The sequence below is a fragment of the Herpailurus yagouaroundi genome, unplaced genomic scaffold (genome assembly GCF_014898765.1).
Source record: "Herpailurus yagouaroundi ecotype Mexico unplaced genomic scaffold, PumYag 182, whole genome shotgun sequence".
Taxonomy (NCBI): Eukaryota; Metazoa; Chordata; class Mammalia; order Carnivora; family Felidae; genus Herpailurus; species Herpailurus yagouaroundi.
Window position 1 is genome coordinate 26,041,572 of NW_024412413.1, and position 24,075 is coordinate 26,065,646.

The 24,075-nt window shown below is 42.5% G+C and overlaps 1 protein-coding gene, 1 long non-coding RNA gene and 1 pseudogene across 3 annotated transcripts in view; 1 reads left to right on the forward strand and 2 right to left on the reverse strand.

The window, feature by feature from the left end:
- Positions 1 to 24,075, forward strand: part of TMCC3 (transmembrane and coiled-coil domain family 3) — a 329,048-nt gene that overhangs the window by 61,088 nt on the left and 243,885 nt on the right. The gene's annotated exons all lie outside the window — the stretch shown is intronic.
- Positions 624 to 15,616, reverse strand: LOC121040603 (uncharacterized). Its single transcript, XR_005795364.1, has 2 exons — positions 14,140 to 15,616; positions 624 to 1,093 (listed from the first exon to the last, which is right to left on the reverse strand). It is a non-coding gene; the product is annotated as an uncharacterized LOC121040603 (long non-coding RNA).
- On the reverse strand, positions 10,034 to 12,581 carry LOC121040602 (ubiquitin-like; annotated as a pseudogene).

The following is a 24,075-nucleotide window of genomic DNA, read 5'->3' on the forward strand; positions in this document are numbered from 1 at the left end:
CATGCATAAAAACCAAGGGACAAGGGAATGCTGGTGCATTTGAAGGACTCAGAGGCATTCTCTTTCATTGAGAGCCTGGAGGCTATAGGTGCTGACTGGTTAGTTGTGGCTAGCTCACAGAAATCCTATAAGCCACGTGAAGGATCCTTAGGGCATTGAGATGCCATTGTGAGATTTAAGCTAGGGAATGATACCTGAAGTTTGAGTTCCAGAGGGGTGAAGACAGTTGGGGATGGAGTGGTTTGGCATGTGGAAAGAGTTGAGTGCAAATGAGGAACCTAAAAGGTGGCCAGCTTGGTTGGAGTGCGGGGGCAGTGAGAAAGGGCCCTGTTAAAGTCTGGAGTCTCCAGTGTGAGTCTTGTGGTCGTGTGAATCATTTTTTTACTTTAGCCTAAGAAAACCATTCGAGCTTCTGTGTAGCAAATGGACTGGAGGCACACGTGGAAAGAGAAGACAAACTAGTTAGGAAGCCATTTTTAGTGGTCCATGGAAGAGAGAGGTGATGGCAGCTTGGGCTAAGATGGTCAAGCAGAAAAAATGGAGAGAAATGGCCCAATATGTGTAAAATCTGAGGACACTTGCTTACAGGGCACGGGAGAGAGATTAAAAGGAGAGCCAGGTACTTAAGCCCAGGCTGATGTTCATTGTATGAATTTCAGGGATCCTGACTCATGTGGTTGGTTGTGCACAGTGCACTGGTCTGGGAGGCTGGTAGAGGATGGACTCAGGACGGTGTTGTGTTGTTGCCCACATGCTCGCAAAAGAATCCACTGGCCACCTCTGGCGGAGCTCCTTACTGGTGGGCAGGAAGGAAGCCTGAGGTTGATAGCATGATCACACAGTGTGTGTGTGCTCCCCTTCTCACACCTTTGGCCCATAGTCTTGGTTCGACCCCCTGGAGCCTCGTGGAGTGAGTGTAATCCTTCTTCCACATGACAGCTTCCTCAGGGTGCACATCCCGTTCTTTCTGCCATTCTTCTGTGGCTTGTTGTTCAAGCCTTTTGCCAGACTGTCACCTTCCTTCAGGCATCTTCCATTGTGTAGTGTCCTTCGTCAGATATGATCGTTTGCAGTTGGCCGTAACCTCAGAGGCCTTGGGAGGACACAGATTCTTTGTTTAACATTTATATTTCTGGTTATAAATGGTAATATAAACTTACAAAATAATTAAAAATATAGAAAAGTATAAGGAAAGAATGTAGAGGATAGATTACTATCCTCCCAATTAGCTTAAATTTTGGTTTAATTTCTTCTAATCTTTTTTATGCATATTACTGTTTTTTAATGGGTATGGATAGGCCTCTTGCTTTTAAAGTTTATTTTGTTTTTAGTGAGCTCTATCTCCAACATGGGGCTTGAACACACATCCCCTGAGATCAAGACTTACATGCTCTTCCCACTGAGTTAGGCGCCCTGTCCTCTTGCTTTTATGTTCAACTTTCCCATGTCATTCGAAGTTCTTTAACGATTTCCTGGTATAAAAATTGTTTCCAGATATTGACTTTTATATGTAACATGCAAGTGCCCATAAGTAACAGTGATGCCGGACATGAATCTTGTTTGCATGCCTTATCTCCTTAGGATAGATTCCTAGAGCGTGATTACTGGGTACACACATTTTTGGGGTCTTGGTACATATGGCCAGATTGTCCTCCAGAAGGGGTTCACCCATTCCTTTCCTTTGCCCCCCAATAGGGTTAGATGAATTTGTCCATTTCAGTATGCCCTCGCCCTTGCCCTGTCCAGAGAAAATGATAGAGATAGAAGTCCCAGGGTGGAATACCACTAAGTCAGACAGCTAACATTTTTTCAGGGCTTACTTGTGTGCCAAGCACTCGCTAAGCATGTTTCATGTATTTGTATCCAGTACTTCTTATGTCCACTCTACAACATTAGGTGATATTACAGATAAATAGACACACAGAAATTAAGGGACTTGCCCAAGGTCACACAGATAGTTTAACAGTGAAAATAATTTTGGTACAGGTAACAGAGTACTTGACTAAAAGAGGCTTTAGTTTTAGGTTTTTGTTTTGTTTTGTTTAGTTTTAGACTTTTAGAAAGTAAACCTTTTATCTTCAAGTATAACATATATAAAGGGGCACCTGTCTGGCTCATTCAGTGGAATGTGTGACTCTTGATCTCGGGGTTGGGAGTTCAAGCCCCACGTTGAGCGTAGAGATTACTTAAAAATAAAATCTTACAAGAAACATACAGAAAAGTGTACATATCTTCAGTGGTGTTTCTTGATGAATGACAAAACGTTTTTTAAAAAAAAAAACTATCGTGTGTGTGTGTATGTGTGTGAGAGAGAGAGGGTAGGGGGAGACAGAGTGTGAGCATACATGTGGGCAGATAGGAGTGAGACTGGGGGTCTCAAGGGACCTGCTGAAGGAGGGGGCTGCAGATCCCCCAGTCAGAGAATGTGGTCTCGGCCTCTCAGAGCTGTGACTGCTCCAGTGAATGGGACATTAATTCTGCTGCTGGCAGCCCTGAACAGGCGATGCTTGTTCAGATGCTTTGGGCGGAGGAATGTTGCTCTAATTTAATTACGAATCTCGGGGATGCAAACTATGATCCTCTCCAACCTTCTGTGCTGGATGCAAGGATGCTACTGGATGCTTCCCAGGTCTTGCAGCTGTCCTGAAGAGGAAGGGGTAAGGGACTATAAATATCCTTCAGGGGAGGTGCATCTCCACCCAGAAGGAATGTGAACAGCAGAAATTTGGATCCAAAATCTGACCAGTCCCCCAATCACTTGTGTCTAAACCTGGAAGGTTACAACAGCGCCTTGGAAAGCTAGAACTGGAGTGATTGCATGTCCTCGTGTGCCTTGGACAGTCCTGGTTTACACCTGTCTTCCTGGTGCCGTTGCTGTAACAACACCCCCTTTTCACTCCCCAACATGTCATTTATTATACAAAATGGGTGTGTAATAAATTATATGGTTACCTACTTAGAGACGGTGTTTGATATCTACCCCTTTTGTGCAGTGTGACCTTAGACAAATTCCTCTACCTCTCTGAGCTTCATTTTCCACATCTGCCACATAGGGTTGTAGTCAAGATTAAGTGAGGCAGTAGGTACTAAGCCATTATTCCTGTCCTGGCTCAGAACAAGGACTTAGATTTTAAGGCCTTTGCAATTCTATCTTTGGGGCACCTAGGTGGCTCAGTTGGTTGAGTATCTAACTTTGGCTCAGGTCATGATCTTATGGTTCATGAGTTCAAGCCCCGCATGGGGGTCACTGTTGTCAGGGCAGAGCCTGCTTCAGATCCTCTGTCCTCTACTCTCTCTACCCCTCCCCCGCTCATGTGCTCACACTTGCGTGCTCTCTCTCTCTCTCTCAAAAATGAATAAACATATAAAAAAATAAAATTTTATCTTTGCTGTTATCATTGTAGTTGGAATTTTCTACAAACCATGATGATAAACTGAATATCTGAGATAGCAGAGGCTGGTAAGCTCTGCATTTTTCCCATCTACCTCCTAAAGAATTTGCTTTTCTTCTTCCCAGGATAGAAAGAATAATTGTTAGGACTTTCCTTCAGGGTTATATACCAAATGCAGAATCTAACAACTTCTGAAGTGTGAACTAATAACCACAGTGAAGCAGGCTTGGACTTCAATGCCTCAGTCTTCACTTTAGGAGAATGCTTAAGAAATCCTGAGAAAATCGGGGCGCCTGGGTGGCTCAGTCAGTTGAGTGTCCGACTTCAGCTCAGGTCATGATCTCATGGTTTGTGGGTTTGAGCCCTGTGTCGGGCTCTGTGCTGACAGCTCAGAGCCTGGAGCCTGCTTCGGATTCTGTATCTCCCTCTCTGCCCTTCCTCTGCTCGTGGCTTGTGTTCTCGCTCTCTCACTGTCTCAAAAATGAATAAACATAGAAAAAATTAAAAAAAAAAAAAGAAATCCTGAGAAAATATTCAGTATTTATGGTGTGACATGCAATCTTGTTTATGCCTGTTGTCTTTGTATATATTTTGTAATTTTTTATTTATTTTGAGAGAGAGAAAGAAAGCACAAATGGGGGAGGGGCAGAGAGAGAGGGAGACAGAGAATCCCAAGTAGGCTCTGTGCCTTCAGTGCAGAGCCCAACGCAGGGCTCAGTCCCACAGTGACCTCATGACCTGAGCTGAAATCCAGAGTCAGACGCTTAACCAGCTGAGCCACCCAGGCACCCCTTGGTATAATTATTAATAGCATTCCCCTTCACTCTCAAACGTGGCTCAGTTTAGAGAGTAAATTGTATGGTTATGCTAAATATTTAGGATCTGTGTAAGCCTGTCTATCTTGAGGTTAACAAGGCAATATCCAAAAACAGGAGAATGGGTGAGTAAAGAGTGACATATTCCTACAACAGATTACATTGCTATATTATAATAGCAGTGAAAATGAACGAAGTATAATTATGTGTATAAACACGTAAAACTAAAAAAATGAATATTCAATGAAAAAGCAAGTTGCAGAAGAATACCTACTATGTAATTTCACTTACGTGAAGTTTAATAAGGCAAAATTAAATGATTTATTGCTTACAAATACATATATATGTGATGAAGCTATAAAGAAAGCAGAATGATTAACTCAGAATCCAGATTGATGTTTACCTATGCAGGGAGGGGGTCGTGGGGGAGGGAGGAAGGGCCCAGGAATTCTAGAAAGACACAAAGGGCTTCAAATATACTGATATCACTCATTTTTGTAAACTATGGGGTGGGTATGTGGGTGTTTCATTATTCTCTTCTTATGTAAAATGCACGTAAAATGTATGTACATTCTCTTGATTCCTTGGGATACTTTATACACACGCACAAATACACAAGAAATCATATACACAGAATAAAAATAAAACAAGATGCGTGATATCAAATTTTACACTTTATCTGTGGGTTGTTTTGGGGGGTGATTGTTCACAGTCGAGTGAGTTTAGGGAGAAGGTAGGCAGACTTTTAAGCTCAGAGCTGAGAGGATAGTGAGGCAAATTGATAGTGCCTTGAAATCTTTCAAACCCTGGAGGTTACGGGGCAAGCATTCGTTTGTTTCTCCTGCCAGTATCACTCCACCGCTCCTGTACTGATGTTCTTCCAGTGAGCGTTTTGTTAATCCTCTAACGTGTATTGTATCTTTTAATTCTCAAAGAAGTGCTGTGACCTACGTTCTGCTGTTATTTCCGTTGTATGGTTAAAGGCAGCAGAGCTCCGAGGGGTTAAGAAAGCTGCCCAGGCAGTAGTGTGTGCCCTGGGAACCTTTCATTGTCTGCCCCCCCTGCTGCCTCCCGGCGCCTGCAGTAAAACGCTAAGTAATGCCCAGTGCCGCCTGGGACCGAGGTGGAGGTGCACGCTGGACGCCTGCAGTTTTACAAAAGGCTTTTTTGCTCCTCACTCTTGAGGATGACGTCTTTGTTAGGCTTCACTTGCCCCATGTCTCTGTTACCTGCAGTCCCTGTGGCTCCGTTAACAGGATGGCTGCTCCCCTGGTGACCTTTGGGTTAAAGGGGTCCAACCCCTGACCCAGGTGATTAGGATGTGACTGTTCTCTGCAGAGCAGAAACATCCATACCTCAGGTGCTTTTGACCCAACCGATTTGGACTTAGTTCTACTGTTGAATTCACAGACTGAGTATGGTTATCTTAAGAAAAAATGAAAGAAAAAAAGAGGGGGGCTTCCTAAGTAGAGATGATTGGGTCCCAGCAGGAGGGACCGCTGGAGTCAGAGAGGCTGTTCAGTGGAATAACAAACAGCCTGATCCCTGGTTTTGAATCCCTCCTCCGCCACTTACCACCTGTGACCTTTGGCAGGTCACCGTCACCTCACCTCACCTCACTGAGATCTGGTCTGCTCAGCTATAGGTTAGAGATGATAGCACTGTGTCGAGCTGTATCTTGTTTGCCCCAAAGCCACTACCAAAATCAGGCAAAAGTCACTTAAACTCAGGAAAATGGGCCATGCCCCTGGGCTTAGAGACAAGTACATGAGTGCCTTCTGGTCTGAGATGTAGGGGAAGTCTGCAGGGGGGCTCCTGGGAGATTTTCTTCCTGGGCAAGAGGGGGGTTGGGGAGGAGAACCTCCTCCTGTGCTCCTTCTTGCTTCCTGCTCTGAATGTAGCCGTGCTTGGATGTGATGTGTGGAAACCACTGCAGCCACTCATGACTGCGATGGGGGAGACCCGGAGAGTCACAGAGACAGCAACCCCTTGGCCTAAGCATGCTCCCAAGCATCCCTGGAATTCTTTATATCCAGATTTCTTGTTACACAAGGAAAATAGAGCCCCATTTCTGTAAGCTACAGTTAGCCATGTTTTCTGTTACTTGCAATCAAAAAATTATATTTTTAAAGTGTTTTTTGAATTTATTTACTTAGAGAGAGAGAGAGAGAGAGAGAGAGAGAGAGCACGCGTGCGTGAGCATGGGGGCGGGACGGAGAGAGAGAATCCCAAGCAGGCTTTGCACTGTCAATGCAGAGCCTGATGCAGGGCTGAATCTCATGAACCAAGAGATTTGACCTGAGCCGAGATCAAGAATCAGACACTTAACTGACTGAACCACCCAGGTGTCCCCCAAAAAATGATTTTAAAAGTATTCCTTATTGGTGTGTGTGTGTGTGTGTGTGTGTGTGTGTGTGTGTGAGAGAGAGAGAGAGTTAGAATATATTTTTGACATGTCTGGAACAGAGTATATACATAATTGTAGCTGCTGCCATTACCTGACCATCACATCACCATCACCCCCCAGTGTACCTCCACAGGCTGGGCAGACTGTAGGGGTAGCATAAGAGAAAAAAATGTTGGACGATTTTGTCTCTTCCCTTACTCTGTGCACCCAGCCTCTTTTTTTTTTTTTTTAAGTTTTTCTTTTTCTCTCTCTCTTTTTTAAGATTTTATTTTTAGGCAATCTCTACACCTAGTGTGGGGCTTGAATTTACAACCCTGAGATCAAGAGTCACACGCTCTACCGACTGAGCCAACCAGGTGCCTCTTAAGTTTGTAGTTAAATTTGTTAACATACAGAGTACTGTTAGTTACAGGTGTACAATATAATGATTCAGCCGTTCCATACATGGCCTGGTGCTCATCACAGCAAGTGCGCTCCTTAATCCCCATCGCCTCTTTCACCCATCCCCCCTCCCCTCTGGTAATCATCAGTTTGTTCTCTGTAGTTAAGTCTGTTTCTTGGTTTATCTCTTCTTTTTTCTTTGCTCATTTAAAAAAAATTTTTTTTTTCAGAGAGAGAGCGTGCGCACATGCGAGTGGGGGAAGGGCAGAGAGTTCGAGAATCTGAAGCAGGCTCAGAGCTGTCAGCTCAGAGTCCAACATGGGGCTGGAACTCATGAACTGTGAGATTGTGACCCGAGTTGAAGTTGGATGTTTAGCCAGCTGAGCCACCCAGTGCCCCTTATTTGCTTCTTAAATTCCACATATGAGTGAAATGATAAGGTATTTGTCTTTCTCTGACTGACTTATTTCACTTAGCATAACACTCTAGCTCCATCCGTGGCGTTGCAAATGGCAAGATTTCATTCTTTTTATGGCTGAGTAATACTCCATTGTATGTATGTATATATGTACACACACACATTTACATACACCACCTCTTCTTTATCCATTCATCAGTCAATGGATATCTGGACAGTTTCCATAATTTGGCTATTGGAAATAAAGCTACTATAAATATCGTGGTGCATATATCCCTTTGAATTAGTGTTTTTGTATTCTTTGGATAAATACCTAGTAGTGTGATTGCTGGATCATAGGGTAGTTCTATTTTTAACTTTTTGAGGAACCCCCGTACTGTTTTCCAGAATGGCTGCACCAGTTTAAATTCCCACCAGTAATGCAAGAGGGTTCCCCCTTCTCCACATCCTAACACCTGTTGTTTTTTGTGTTACTGATTTTAGCCATTATGATTGGTGTGAGGTAATATGTCATTGTGGTTTTGATTTGCATTTCCCTGATAATAAGGGATGTTGAGCATCTTTTTTTTTTTTTCTTTTTGAGCATCTTTTTATGTGTATGTTGGCAATCTGTATTTTTCTTTTGGAAAAATGTATATTCATGTCTTCTGCCCATTTTTAATTGGATTATTCATTTTTTGGGTGTTGAGTTTTATAAGTTCTTTATATATACTTTGGATACTAGCGCTTTATCAGATCTGTCACCTGCAGATATCTTCTCCCATTTAGTAGGTTGCCTTTTAGTTTTGTTGATTGTTTTCTTTGCTGTGCGGAAGCTTTTTATTTTGATGTAGTCCCAACAGTTTATTTTTTATTTTGTTTCTCTTGCCTCAGGAGACATATCCATAAATATGTTGCTACAGCCGATGTCAAAGAAGTTATTGCCTGTCTTCTCTTCTAGGATTTTTATGGTTTCAGGTCTCACATTTAGGACTTTAATCCATTTTGAATTATTGTTGTGTATGGTGTGAGAAAGTGGTCCAGTTTCATTCTTCTGTGTGTTGCTGTCCAGTTTTTCCCACATCATTTGTTGAAGAGATTGTCTTTTCCCTAGTAGGTAGTCTTTCTTGCTTTGTCGAAGATTAATTGACCATTAGTTGTGGGTTCATTTATGGATCTTCTGTTCCATTCATCTTTGTGTCTGTTTTTATGCCAGTAGTATACTGGTTTGAATATTATAGCTTTGTAATCTAACTTGAAGTTCAGAATTGTGATGCCTCCAGCTTTGTTTTCTTTTTCAGGATTACTTTGGCTATTCAAAGTCTTTTTGTAATATATATACAAACTTTAGGGTTGTTTTTGTAGCTCTGTGAAAATGCTGTTGGTATTTTTATACGGATTGCATTAAACTTGTAGATTGCTTTGAGTAGTATTGACATCTTAACAATATTTGTTTTTCCAATCCATGAACATGGGATGTTTTTCCATTTTTTTGTGTCCCCTTCAGTTTCTTTCATCAGTGTTTTATAGTTTTCAGAGTACGGGTCTTGCGCCTCTGTGGTTAAGTTCATTCCTAGATATCATATTATTTTTGGTGCAATTGTAAAGGGGACTGAATCCTTAATTTTTCTTTCTGCTGCTTCGTTATTGGTGTACAGAAATGCAACAGATTTCTGTATGTTGATTTTGTATCCTGCCACTTTACTGAATTTATCAGTTCTAGCAGTTTTTTGGTGGAGTCTTTCAGGTTTTCTCTATGTATTGTCATGTTTTCTGCAAATAGTGTAAGTTTTACTTCTTCTTTCCTGATTGGGACTCCTTGTATTTCTTTTTGTTGTCTGATTGCTGTGGCTCGGGCTTCCAGTACTATGGTGAATAAAAGTGGTGAGAGTGGACATCCCTGTCTTGGTCCTGACTACAGAGAGAAGGCTGTCAGTTTTTCCCCATTTAGGATGATATTAGCTGTTCACGTCTTGCCTCTCATAAGAAGTTGTATGAAGCATGGTAGGGTGCCTGATTTTGGGGAATGAATAGGAATGAAAAGAGGAGTAGAAAAAAATTGCTTTGGGCACCTGGGGGGCTTAGTTAGTTGAGTGTCTGACTCTTGATCTCAGGGTCTGAGTTTAAGCACCGCACTGGGCTGTGTGCTGGGCATGATGCCTGCTTGAACAAGAGAGAAGAAAATGGCATTAGAAAGAAATCAGGTGAGCAGAATAGGCTTATGGTTTGAATTTATCTTTCTCACATTTTTATGTACCTGAAATAGGATTCAGTCATGTTGAGTCCTTGATCAAAATCAAAATTTTTAAATAAATGCAGATGTGTTTGTGTTTTTATAAGCTTATTAGCATTCATGACTTAAAAAGTGTTAATGGTTATACCCTTAAAATCTTGAATGGCAATTCCTTTGTAAACAGGTGCCTAGGGAATAGTGCTTTTTTTTTTTTTTACACAACAAACATTTCTGGTAGAGGATTATTATAATGAAGCAAAGTGTCTATTTTCAGCTTCCAATTACCTTTCAATCCAGTTGCCATCATTAAACTACACTTGCGTTTAGTGTGCTAGAAGTTGGAGAAATGAGTGCATTACCATCAAAGCATGAAGGCCAGTGCTTTGCATGAGCATTGCTGGAGCAATTTCTCAGATTCTGCACCTGGTACCCTCATCCTCCAGTGCCTTCATTTGGGGTTGCTGCTTGCGCGAAGTGCTGGTCACTAGTTGGAATAATTTTCAAACCCTGGTGTGGATTGTCTAGTTACCCACAGTTGCATTTTCTTTGTGGCACATTTTTGCTTTAAGCAGCGTCCTTGTGATGATTCCAGATTTGTCATGATAATAAAAGAGAGAATGCTCTTACGTACTTGGTGCTACCTACAAAGTGGACATTTTGAACATCCCCTTGTGGGGAGGGGCACAAGCCCCAGCTGGTCGTCTTCAGTTGTCACAGAATGGAGAAGCTGAGACCTCGATCCTCTGGAGAGAAACGAAGAGGAGTCTTTGATCTGCAGAGTTTGCTGTGTGCAGCCGAAGGGTGGAGGGGGCACGAGAGGACGGGGAGAAATGGGTGAGGTGGGCAAATGGGGCTGCAGCGTTGGCTCTGTGGGCCAAACCTGGAATAAGGTGGAGCCCACCAGGGACGCTGTTGCAGATACTTACCAGCTGGTACAAAACAGGTACCACCCCGTAACTGCTACAGGCCGCGGCACTGGAACAGTGCCCCAAGAGTTGCTGGTGTGCAGGCATGAATTCATGGAGGAGGTCTGGGTGCCGGAGAAGACACCGGTTGCGTGAGAACACTGAAGAGGCTGGAGGTACAAGAATCCTTAAAAACTTAAGCCGGTGCAACCGTACCATAGTGCGCAAGGAGAAAATCAACTCAGCTGATGTGTTTGTGTTCCCCACAACGACATTGTGTAGGAAAAGAGCAGGTAGAGTGTAGACCTCGCCTGGTGCCAGGCACACAGCAGGTGCTTGACAGATATTCCTGAGAGAATTTATAAATGCACTTGCCATGAAACAGTGTATCAGAAATCCTCCCTTTGGGCTACAAGAGTTAATTTCCATGAGAACCTTCTTGCGTTTTGCTGGGTTTGGGATTATTTGTATATTATGTGATTTTCAAAACGTGAAATGGTGGTATGGATAGGAAAGGAAAAACAAGATGTCCTTGCAGAGAGAAAAGAATAATTTTTCCTTTAAATAAAACCAGAGAGAGCTGTTGAATCTCCTGGTATTTTTACCTTTGTTGTCTATCTTGTAAAATTCATGCAGGATAAAAATCAACAGTCTTTTACAAAGGCAGCTAGTTCAGTGTTTTAAGGGGGCATATATTATTAGGTGGCTTGAAATATCTGTGATGGAGAATTGCAATAGTACTTTTTCTGCTGAGAAAATGATAGCGATCACTTTGTAACCGCAGGCACGGTATCGGGATGAAACATGGTGTTTGTGTGTTAAGGCAGAATGTCTCTTTGTGGTGATGATGAAGGCAGCAGCCGGCTTGGCCAAGTCAAGCAGCATCTGTTCTATAACGAATAAAACTTCTATGGCCTTTGAATACCAGACTAACCCCAGTGGAAAAACAAGTGCATGTCCTAGGAGCTTGGGAATAGTGGATAGTTCTGACGAGCTCTCTTAGGAGGAGCTAAAGTATGTGCAATTTTTGATGGAACGTAAAAGATTCCAGAGAATTTGTTTATTTGACTTACGCTACTCCTTTAAAAAAAAATTGAAGTGATTTTCAACAGATGTATAATAATGACATTAATGAAGTGGGTCTAGAAAATGAAAAATCAGAACCAAGGGAAAGAGAATGCAAACTATTATGTGTCCATGGTGCTTAAGGGAAACTTTATTGAGGCCCCAGGGCCTTGGGGCTCAGGCAGGAGGCTTCCCCGTGGGCAAAGGAAGAGCCAGTGGAGGGACCTTACTTGACCTTCTTCTTGGGGTGCAGGTTGTCGGTGTGGTCGCTGCTTTTCTTGCGGCAGTTGATCGCACAAGGGTGCAGGTGAGCATGAGGCTTGCAGCCGATCCTCTTGTCACAGGTGTGTTTCTGGGCCGGCTGGTGGAGGGAAAGCTCCATGATGCCGCCCCATGGGCGAAGCACCAGTGCAGGGTGGACTCTTTCTGGATATTGTAGTCTGACAGAGTGTGGCCAGCCTCCAGCTGTTTGCCCGCGAAAATCAGATGCTGCTGGACAGGTGGGGTGCCCTCTTTGTCTTGGATTTTGACTTTGACATTGTCAGTGGTGTCACTGGGCTTGATCTCAAGGGTGGTGGCTTTGCCCATCAGGGTCTTCACAAAGATCTGTGTCTCTGCATCTGCACAAGGCCACCGCCACTGCCAAACCGCTCAGCTGCCTCATTGAAGAGAAAGAGCGAAGGTAGGCTCTTTGATTGTTATGGAGAACTTCCTGGCAGCCATGGCCAAAGGGAGTCATGATAAGGTACGTAACTCACACTCTTGGAGAGAAGAGAGCATGTGAGTTTTTCAGAGGATGCAAACCTTTTGTAAAAGACTGCAGTTTGGGGACGCCTGGATGGCTCAGTCGGTTAAACGTCTCACTTCGGCTCGGGTCATGATCTCACAGCCTCTGTTGGATGGCCTCTGTGAGACGGCTGACAGCTCAGAGCCTGGAGCCTGCTTCTCATTCTGTGTCTCCCTCTCTCTGCGCCTCCCCAGCTCACACTGTCTCTCTTTCTCTCTCTTTCTCTCAAAAAATAAGTAAACATTAAAAAAAATAGGGACGTCTGGGTGGCTCAGTCAGTTAGGCGTCTGACTTCGGCTCAGGTCATGATCTCACTGCTCATGAGTTCAAGCCCCACCTCGGGTTCTATGCTGATAGCTCGAGCCTGGGGCCTGTTTCAGATTCTGTCTCCGTCTCCCTGCCCCGCCCCTGCTTGCGCTCTGTTGCTCTCAAATATAAAATAAAACAAGAAAAAAAAAGTTTTTTAGTTAATAAAAAAAGAAAAGATTGCAGTTTTAATTATTATTATTTTGAAACTGAGGATCTTATTTTGATCATTTGGTTTACTTTGTCCCCTGTTGTTTTTTTAACTGTTATAGTTACTCCTTTGCTTCGTAGTTTCCATATTGTCAGTAATCCACTCATTAGTTCCATCAAGGATACAGAGACAGGAAAGGAGGTGAATTCAGAATAGTCAGCTTTGTAGTTAGTTACTATTGTGGTTAGAGTCATACATGATGTCATTTTAACTAAGTTTGCACTGTTGGTGACATTTTTTTTTTTTATTCTTTGAGAACACAGAACAGAGAGTTATTTATATTTTTTAAATCCCTGTAACTTTATTTTTTTTTTCAACGTTTATTTATTTTTGGGACAGAGAGAGACAGAGCATGAACAGGGAAGGGGCAGAGAGAGAGGGAGACACAGAATCGGAAACAGGCTCCAGGCTCTGAGCCATCAGCCCAGAGCCCGACGCGGGGCTCGAACTCACGGACCGTGAGATCGTGACCTGGCTGAAGTCGGACGCCCAACCGACTGCGCCACCCAGGCGCCCCAAATCCCTGTAACTTTATATAAACCCATCTAGCTTTTCACTGGGCTGGGGATTGGAACCCTTAATCAGTCTGTCAGTGTTAAAAAGTTAAATTCATGTCCACATCTTTATACATTTAATGTACATCTATAATAATTTAAAGTAGTATAATCAAAAAAATTTCTATTTGCTTCAGAAGAAAATTTTTGAACATTTTTTTAAGTGTATTTATTTTGAGAGAGAGAGAGCGTGTGTGTACCAGTGGGGGCAGGGGTAGAGAGAGGGAAAGAAAGAATCCCAAGTAGGCTCTGCACTGTCAGCACAGAGCCCAGTATGGAGCTTAAACTCAAGAACCACGAGATGATGACCTGAGCCAAAATCAGGAGCTGGACTTTTAACCGACTGAGGCACCCCATCCATGTTTTTTTAAATTTTTAATGGCTATATAATATATGCCAGTGTTTTGTATGGTAATTCAGTCCTACAGTATATTTAAGTATCTGTTTTCTCAGTGAATATTTTTCGGCAAACATGTGCATATAGTACATTTCACTGTTGAAGAAAATACAAGTGATGGGTTTACTAGATCAAAGAATATGCCTACCTTGACCATTGTATTATTCTCTGAAAGCATCAGTTAACTTTTTCACATTCTCACCCACAAAGAGGAGAAAAAGAGCTGCTGATAAACTAGTTATCTCCAAGCAACTTATGAACAGCTCTTTCCATCTCCTTTGTGGCTCACCTCTGTGTATCCAGTTCTCCCGATAGGCTTGGCATTCCTGGCAGCAAATTCTCATAACTAGCATTTAGTGATGTCAATGATGCCCTCCTTTTAAAATATCCATTTATTGTATTTTGAGTTTCTGGTATATGGAATGTTGTGGCAGCGACTGCCAGTTGTGCGCAACATTCATTCTCTCTTTTTCAGAACCCACCAGTTTTAGCTGGTACATAGCCGTCCAGAATAAAGACTCTGTTTCCCAGCCTTCCTGGTCACCAGAGGAGGCTAGGTGGCTGGTTCTGGCTGATAGAATGTGAGTGCAAGGGTTGTTGGGGAACCTCTCGGATCCTTTTGAAAGAACTGGTGTGTGCCCTTTGCCTTCTCTTTCTTGTTTACCTCTTCCTCCATCCTTCTGCCTGGAACACAGTTATGGTCACCCGAGCTGTAGCCACCACATTGGATCATGAGAACAAGGGCCTCCTCGAAGGATGTGGGCACCGTGTCCCGGAGGACTTTTGGTTCTGTGAGGACTTTATGGACCAGAGCTGGCTTCCTTGGTGCTGCACTGCCTACCTCTGGACTTTGACATACAAAAGAAATGCATTTCAATTTTGTTTAAATCATCATTTTGGGTCTTGGTTCCTCACAAATGAATCTAACCCTGGCTGTAACACGTGTATTTATATATAAGAGGTTACATCAGTTTACATTCCCAGACATCATCATTTTATTGGACGTGAATATTGGACGATACGGTGGAAAGTTGAGATCAAATTCAAGGCAAAGTGCAAAGATCAAATGTTTTTCTCAATTCTTGTACCCCTTTCTATTAAAATCATCTTGATGAGAATAGCTGTGTTTATTAGGCTTTTCTTATGTGCTTACCTCATCGAATCCCCTATGAGGAGGTACAATTTGCTATTTCCATTTTACAGATAAAAAAGATGAGGCTGGAAACTATTAATTAACTTGCAGGGTCACTTACGTAACCAGTGATGGAGATGCAACGTATCCTGGATCTTCCTGACTCTACGGCCCAGCGTCTCACCTGTGCCGTCTCCTTCCATGTGCTGTTCTCTCTTCCGGGAACACCAGCCCTCCCTCTACCTTCTTGGCCTAGCTGCTTCTATGCTCCCTGAGTTTCCTCTTCTCCAGCAAGCATTCCTTGATTTCTCTGTGCCACTCCATGATCCTGTTGCCACCATAGCACCGTATATATCTTCTCTCACAGCATTTATCACATCTTCCTGAACGTGATATTTATCTCCCATGGTTAGACACTGAGGTCCTGTGGAAAGATTGAGTCTCATTCTTTATCATAGCCCTAGAACTTAGCATGGTGCTTGGCACATAAGAGATGCTGAATAAATATTTGTTGAGTTGTTGAATGAACTCCTGTTGCTGTCCAAAAGACGTTTTTGCTACTTTTTAAAAGTTGTTTTTTGGCACAGATTATTCTGACTAGTCAGTCTGCTAGAATTTTTCTTGTTCTCGTATAGTCTTGCACCTACTAAATGTGTCTGTAATTTTCAAAGACTTGATTTAATAGATAATTTAGCCTTTGGTCATATGTGACATTTCCTCTTACTTCTCAGTGGGATGGCTCTGCTGTTAATGATTCCGCAGTATGAATCCACTTGTGTACTAATAGACTGCAGTGATCTTTTCCATGCAGTCAGGAGAAAAATGAGATAGTTGCGAACACACATATGCATAAATTCATTCAGAAAAATGACTGCCTGGATCCCAAATTACATAATTATCCTCTTTTCGTATTTAATGGATAGGATAAATAAGCGGTTTCGGCTCTTCGTATTGTCGAAAGATGTGCTGACGTGTCAGAGGAGGGAAGAAACTAGAGCTTCCTGGGTAGTCAGACTGATGCATCGTTGTTCAGTCCAGCCTTTACCAAATTGTCATTCAGAGAGCTTGAATTAATTGACTCCCATTCATGGGATTGAAAATTATTTCTTAACTGTAAATTCCTATAGGGCACAGGGTCCTCATTTTCTGTATCTTTGAATCCCCAACATTCAGTGCAGTCCTTGACATTGTATAGAGCCTCCTCAATCAAATATGGGCATCAACAGGAGGAATCATCTGCTGTCTCATTTAACTTGGAAGGCTGCTCATTCTTAGATTGTTTGAGCCTTTCACTTTTGTGCTATTGGCCTATTTACCTATTGGCATAGAAGTTGCCAGGAAAGAGCAAGGTGATGAAACCAGAAGCCAAGGATGGGGAACTAACTAACTGCTGCCCTCAGGTTTGTTTGTTTGTTTGTTTGTTTGTTTAGCTAATTTAACTATTTTTAAAGTGTACTGTTGAGGGGCGTTAAGTACAGTGACATTGTTGTTCAGCTGACCCCACCATCCATCTGCAGATGGATCTTCCCAAACTGATGACACTCTGTCCCCGTTAAACAGTAACTCCTGCATCCCCTCCCAGCAGCCCCTGTCTGCTTTCACACCATTCTGCTTTCTGTCTCTATGAATGTACACACTTGACTATTTTAGGTGGAATCGTGCAGTATTTGTCCTTTTTTGACTGGCTTATTTCACATTAGCATAGTATCTTAAAGTTTCATTCATGTTGTAGCATATGTCAGAATGTCCTTGCTATTTAAGGTTGAGTTATGTCTATTTATGCATTCATCAGTCAAAGGGCACTTTGTGCTTTTTTAGCTTTGTGAAAACGCTGCTATGAATATGGGTGTAGAAATAGGCCCGCCTCTTAATTTCACCGCCCCCCCCCGCAAAGGGTATGCATCCAAGAGCAACTTAAAAATCCTTTAGCATCATCAGATTGAAAAATTTGTGCTTCAAAGGACACCATCAAGAAAATGAAAAGGACACCATCAAGAAAATGAAAAGACAACTCATAGGGTGGGAGGAAGTATTTGTGAATCACATATCTCAATGACTTATTTCTAAAATATGTAAAGAACCCTTATAACTCAACAATAACAAGGAGCACCCCCCAAATAATCCAGTTAAAAATGGGCAAAGGACTTAAGTAGACATTTTGCTGAAGATATACAAATGGTGGCCAACAAGTACAAAGAAATGCTCAACACCGTTACTTATCATGGCATACAGATCCAAACACGTCAACTAGGATGACAATAATAAACAAAGACAACAAGTGTTGGCAAGGATGTGGAGAAAGTGGAGTTCTGGTGGGAATGGAAAATGGTACAGCCACTTTGGAGTACAGTTTGACACTTCCTCAAAATGCTGAACATAAAGTTATATAACACGGCAGTTCCACTCCTAGGTAGTATATATCCAAGAGAAGTGAAAGATGTCCATATAAAAACTTGTCTGAAAATATTCATAGCAACTCTAATCACAAAATCTAAAAACTGGAAATAGCCCAAATGTCCTTCAACTGGTATACAGATAAAATGAGGTATATTTTTATAATGGAATATTATTTGGCAGTCAAAAGAAATACTGATACATTCTATAACCTGAATGAACGTCAGAAACATTATGCTATGTGAAAGAAGCCAGTCACAGAAGACCACATAGTGTGTGATTCTGTTTATATGGAATGTCCAGAGTAGGCAACTCTATAGAAACAGAAAATGGATAAATAATTTCCTAGGGTGGGGGAAGTGGGAAGGTGTTAGGGGAGAATGGAGAGCGATTGCTAATATGTGTGTTAAGATTTAATTTGGGAATGATGAAAATATTCTAAAATTAGATCATGGTGAGGATTGTAATATATTAATACATTAAAAATTATTGAGTTCTATACTTTAAATCGTGAACTTTATGGTATATGAGTAATATCTCAATAAAGGTGACAGGGCACCCGAGTGGCTCAGTTGGTTAAGCGTCTGACTTTGGCTCAGGTCATGATCTTGCGGTCTGTGAGTTTGAGCCCCATGTTGGACCCTGTGCTGACAATTCAGAGCCTGGAGCCTGCTTCAGATTCTGTGTGCCTCTCTCTCTCTGCCCCTCCCGGGCTCATGCTGTCTCCCTCTCCAAAAATAAAGAATGAAATCATGCCATTTGCAGCAATGTGGATGGAACTGGAAGGTATTATGCTGAGTGAAATCAGTCAGAGAAGGACAGGTATCATATGTTTTCACTCATATGTGGATCTTGAGAAACTGAACAAGACCATGGGGGAGGGGAAGGGGAAAAATAGTTACAAAAAGAGAGGGAAGGAGGCAAACCACAAGAGACGCTTAAATATGGAGAACAAACAGGGTGGATGGTGGGGGAAAATAGGTGATGGGCATGGAGGAGGCACTTGTTGGGATGAGCACTGGGTGTTGTATGTAAGCCAACTTGACAATAAAATATATTAAAAAAATAAATAAGTAAACATTTAAAAAAATTTTTTAAAAAGGTGTTAAAAACGTTAAGCGGTGGGATCCTAGCATTCCACAGGATGATGTGCTATCATTAAAGCAGTCTTTTTTCTCACCCTCCATAAAATAGAATAAGGATAGATTAGAGACTTGCCATTGAAAATAGGAAAGAAGGGGCTCCTGGGTGTGTCGTTTGAGCGATCGACTTCGGCTCATGATCTCATGGTTTGCGTTCGTTGGAGCCTGCATTGGGCTCACTGCTGTCAGTGCAGTATCACTTCCAATCCTGTCTTCTCTGCCCACACCTCAAAAAAAAAAAAAAAAAAAAAAAATAATACCTAAAAAAAAAAAAAAAAAAAGGAACTATGAAGAAAAAAGAAAATTAAACTGTTTTGTTTCCCATGGTTGCAAGAAATAAAACAGATTTTTGACAATATTTATCCATCTCCTAAAAATGTAGCATTTTTTTTCCTTTTACAAATAGAGACGATTAATGAAATTGAGCTTTGCATCACAGAACTTTAACAAACTTTAAAGATATTTTTTTTTTCCGTCTTTCCCTTGGCATGTAAGCCTTTCTGCCTCTGACTTTGTAGGCGAGGCGGTGTGCACCCATATGACTGCATGTCTGCACTTCCCGCCTACAATTACCTCCTTTTCGCACATGATTCTCTTCTTCAGTTGGTGTTTGGCCCCTAATAGTCAACTGACTTTTTATAAACCAACAGTCCGTCTGCTTTCTAATAAGTTGTTCTTAGTCTACCAGCAGGTGTGGTTAAGGCTAACTGAGAGAGATTTACTTGTTATGCCTTGGAAAATACCTGTTAATTTAAATTTGGGATTGTATGTAGATTTTATTTATCTGCACTATTCCTGGCTTTGGTTAACATGTGGCCAAACTCTGCCGGTCTCTGCTTTAACTCTTAGTTCCCATTGCCCTCCCATCCTGCCCCTCACACAGCGCCCCCCCCCACCCCCCACCGGGATTTGTATCTAGGTACCTGGCTCATTGATTGAGGAATTGTGGGAAGACCAGTGCCTTTTTTAAACCTGTCACAGTGCCTTGCACTGTGTAGGTGCTTAGTAATCGTTTGCTGTGTGAATAATTCTATGTAGAACTTAAAGATGTGAGCCATAGAAAAGCAGTTTCCATGTGGTAACTTTGTTTTATTTTTTAATGTCTGCTAAAAGAATGTACACAACCCGCTGAGAAAAATGCATGCCGCTTACTGTTTGATTGGTCATGACATAGGTTTATAAGCATGCCAACATGGTTAAAGCACAAGAATTAAACCACAAGCATGAAAATAACGTTTGACTTTTCTTCCTGACAATCTGTGCATGAAATTTGTCAGGGCAGAGTCTCCCAAAGGCACCTCTGGAATGCGAGCTCTGAATGACTTTTTGGTTTTTGTTGGCGGGGCGGATCAAAGACCTCAGTTCTGTTAGTGCTTTAACCAAGAGAAAGATAAACCAAATCCAGAGCCGCGCACGCACTTTTAAAACAAATACCTTGTTTCCTGACATCTTGTTTCCTACTGTAGCATGATTTGCGCTGGCCACCAAGAATGTAAGTGATTTTTCTCAAGTTGCTACTTTTTTTGGCTATTGCTCTTACAAGTAGAAGGTGGAATATTTACCATCAGAGAACAGAAGACAAAGGTTTAATTTCTGTTTCAGCAAGATGAGTTTGAGAGATTAAACAATGGAGGAGGTAAGTGGATGAGCCTGCTGTTGTTGCCATCATAGTACTGGTGGCCATTGTGAGGGGGGTAAGAAACTGAAGGCCTGACAGTACAGGTATCTACCTTTCCCGTCTGTGTCCTCTATTCTGGCCACATCCCACCTTCTCAAGGAGGAAGGGTCTTGCTCCAGAAGTCCAGACAGCCGAGTTTGAGACCAGGCCCTGCCTTTGACTTGGAGGAGTCAGCCTAAGGAATCCTGTCCCCTACTTTGGATATTTGTGGGAGCAGTTTTAGTTGTTACAGTTATGAGTATGACATTATTTATGAGTTTTATTCACTTCAGGTTAATAAAGGTGGTATTGTAAATACTGATTATGAAAAGGTGGTGGTGGATCTTTAGTTTTAGTGTTGAGAACCACTTGGGTTAGATCACTGGGCTCTCTGAGCCTTAATTTGCCTTTTTCTGAAATGGAGATAACAACTGCTCTGGCCATCTCTCGGAATTATATCTGAGGATCAGATGTGGAAATAATGTGAATTGCTGTGTTTTCTCAACTGCAAAATAGAGGGAATGCCAGCTTAACACAACCCTGGTCAGGATTAAGTAAGGGTCGCACACGTGAAGCACTTGGCAAATGGTTTAGCGAAATGCAATGATAATGTGTCCACCATCAACTAATTATTTAATCCCGACTTCCTACCATAAACTCTGTTGCCCAGCCGGCTGCCTTACGATTGACTGCATACATTGGGTGACGTTCCTTCTTCCTATCTCAGACCTTGCTGCTTGCTCCCTCTCTCTCTCTAACCCTTCCTGGAATTTTTCTCCCCATCCTCTCTGCCTGTTCCAAACTGTTCTTTCTCCAAAATGTCTCTCCTCTAACCTCACACAGGGCTCAGTGGGAAGTGTCCTGTTCAGTTGTTCGCCTCTTGGAACACTTGGTTTTCTTTCCATGCACAGGTGTTTTATTGCTCCCTGGGATCTAAGTTCCTTGGCCTTAGAACTCAGGGCTGCTTGACTGGTAGGTAACGGAAAGTCGTTTGTTGATTTTCCACACCCAAGGGACATACTTTAGAATGAAATAAGCCAGCAAACCTAAGCCTTTTCTTCCTTGGAGATAATATAACCACCCAAACAATAACACTCAAATAGTTATAGACTTTAAGAACAGGAAAGAATCTTAGGGAGTTACTCTTTACTGCTTATCATAGGTGCTTTATATACTTTCTATCCTTTGTTTCTCATAATAATATTAAAAGATAAATGTAGTTACGCACATTTTACAGGCAAAAAAATCTAAGACTCAGAGATGTTAAATAACTTGCCCAAGGTCACTCATTGGGAACTAGTAGAAGGGCAGGTGAAACCTAGCTTTTTGTCTTCAAGACACATGTTCTACTATTTTACTCTCCTTGAGGGAAATGAAGTTTTGGTCATCACTAGAAAACAGCATGTGAGAGGGCGCCTGGGTGGCTCAGTTGGTTAAGTGTCCGACTCTTGATTTCAGCTCAGGTCATGATCTCATGGTTTGCGGGATTGACTCCCGGATTGGGCTCTGCACTGAGAGTGTGGAACCTGCTTGGGATTCTCTGTCCCCCCCCCCCCCCGCCCCCTCCCTGCTTGCTCTCTCTTAAAAATAAATAAATAAACAAACTTAAAAAAAAGAAAGTAAGGGCACCAGTCAGTTAAACATCTGACTTCATCTCAGGTCATGTGGTTCATGGGTTTGAGCCCCGTGTCGGGCTCTGTGCTGACAGCTCAGAGCCTGGAGCCTGCTTTGGATTCTGTGTCTCCCTCTTTCTCTGAACCTCCCCTGCTTGTCTTGTGTCTCTCTCTCTCAAAACTAAATAAACATTAAAAAAAAAAAAGTGTGGGGTGAGAAATCTAAGAGAGTCTGTGTTAAAAAAACAAACAAAAAAAAAAAAAAAACGTGAAACAGCCATCCTTTCCAGTGTAGAAACAACTGAGGTATAGACACTGGGTATTATTAGATGGCCCCAATCTAAGCCAGATTGATGTTTTGCTAGGATGCCAGTGAAGGGGAGAGGAGCTTCATCCTGCAGTGTCGTGAGAAGCACCAGGAAGACATACAGAATGCAGCAAGCCAGTTTGAATAACACAGTGGCAGGTGCACAGCATCTGAGACTGTGGGCTTGGACCCCTGCTTTACAGCCTTGTCAGTTGTAGGACCTTGGACAGCTTCCTTATTTATCTTCTCCATGCCTCAGTTTCTGCATTTGTAAAATGCAGGGATTATAATAGAACCTACCCTTCAGGGTAGCTGTGAAAATTTTGGAAAGATTTAATACTCATAAATACTGAGAACACTGCCTGGCACATAGTAAAGGCTCAGTAAGTGTTGGGGGTTGTTGCTATTACTGTTACTGAGGCTGTAGAGAGTATTGCCAGAGAACTTCAAATTTTCATGGCTGCTTGGTAAGGGCCAAGGCTGGTGGCCCAGAATCAGTCTCAGAAGCCTGGAGCTGGTGGCCCAGAATCAGTCTCAGAAGCCTCATGGGTGTGTGACCACGTGTAGCTGGCAGTGTGTCCAGTGAAGGCCGGAGACAGTCTTAAGATGCTGAGCAGTTTTATTATTAAAAGTAAATACCAACACACTCTATTTTTCTTTCAAGAATCCAGAATAAATTGATTTTCTAGGCAACGTTTGTAATTAAGTGCTAAGTCCCTCATACTGTTCTCTGGAAGTCCTATTTAAGTTCCAGAGAGGCATGAACAGTTTATCAAAGTTTTAGATTTGCTGATTGACCCTTCATAAAGTTGGGCTTACCTGCTTTTAGGAGAGCACTTCACTTATTAACTGAGTGAGGCTGCATGGGCCTCAGGTTACCTGGTTGGCTCGCAAGGTGCTTAGGAACACCAAGGAGTGTTTCCCTGATGAGATGTGGAAAACATTAAAGGGCTAGATCTGGAAGGGGAATTTCAGCCGATGTTTCTGATGTCGGTGTTTTGGTCAGCCTGAGGCGTCAGCTCCTCTCCTTCCCTACTGGAAAGTGGGAGCGAGAGACCGACGTGATCACTTAACCTGTTCACATTTGGTCATGCAGGGTGGGAAATGGCAGTTACTCTTTCATCAGCTTCTTTTCGTGTACTTTATAATACCTGTACAATTGTTTTCTTCTTTGTAAGGGCCTTGGAACTATGATGCTGGACACAAGCACACAACCCTGCTGGTCTTGAGCTGGTATTGTTCTGTGGCTTGTGTTGTGAAGCTTAGTTGATGATAGTCCTGTAGGGATGATTTCCCACCCTTTGCTCCAGAGAGGCTCCTCGCCAACCTTTACACCTGTCCCAGGGTCCCTTTCCCTAGAATTCCGGGAGCCCCGTTGTGGCACCCCTATACCTAATTTTGGGAATTTGGAAAGCTGCCATTGTACGGGACTATTGCTGTACACAGAACCCCCACGGGGTCTCATAAAGATGGGAATGGAAGCGCTATGGGAAATCTGTGCTACAGCACCTTCCCGAGACTTACTGTATCTGGAAACGTGGCTGGTGTTCAGGTGACAGCAGCTCCTTGTGTTTTCCCATGGCAGCTCAGAGTGGTAGGGACCCTCCCTTATACTGGCAAGCAAAGAGATTGGAGTTCAGAGAGGTTGAGGAGGGAGAGGAGGTATAGTGGTTCACCTTCTATTCTCTGAACAATGGTCCAGAGGATTCTCATAAACTGTACATTGAGTTGCAGAAAATGAACAAACGTTCTCTGTTTTTATTCCTCAAGGTCAGCTTTTCATGGCTTTGTCCCTGTCGTGCATTAGTAATAGCTGATACTCATTAAGCTTTTGATTTCTCATTAAACCTCACAGCGCTATGAGGAAATTAATAGTACTCCCATCTTTACAAAGAGGAAACCAAATTTGAGAAAGATGAACTTTCCCATGGTGTCACAGCTAGTAAGAGACACACTGGAATTTGAACCCAGGTCCAACTG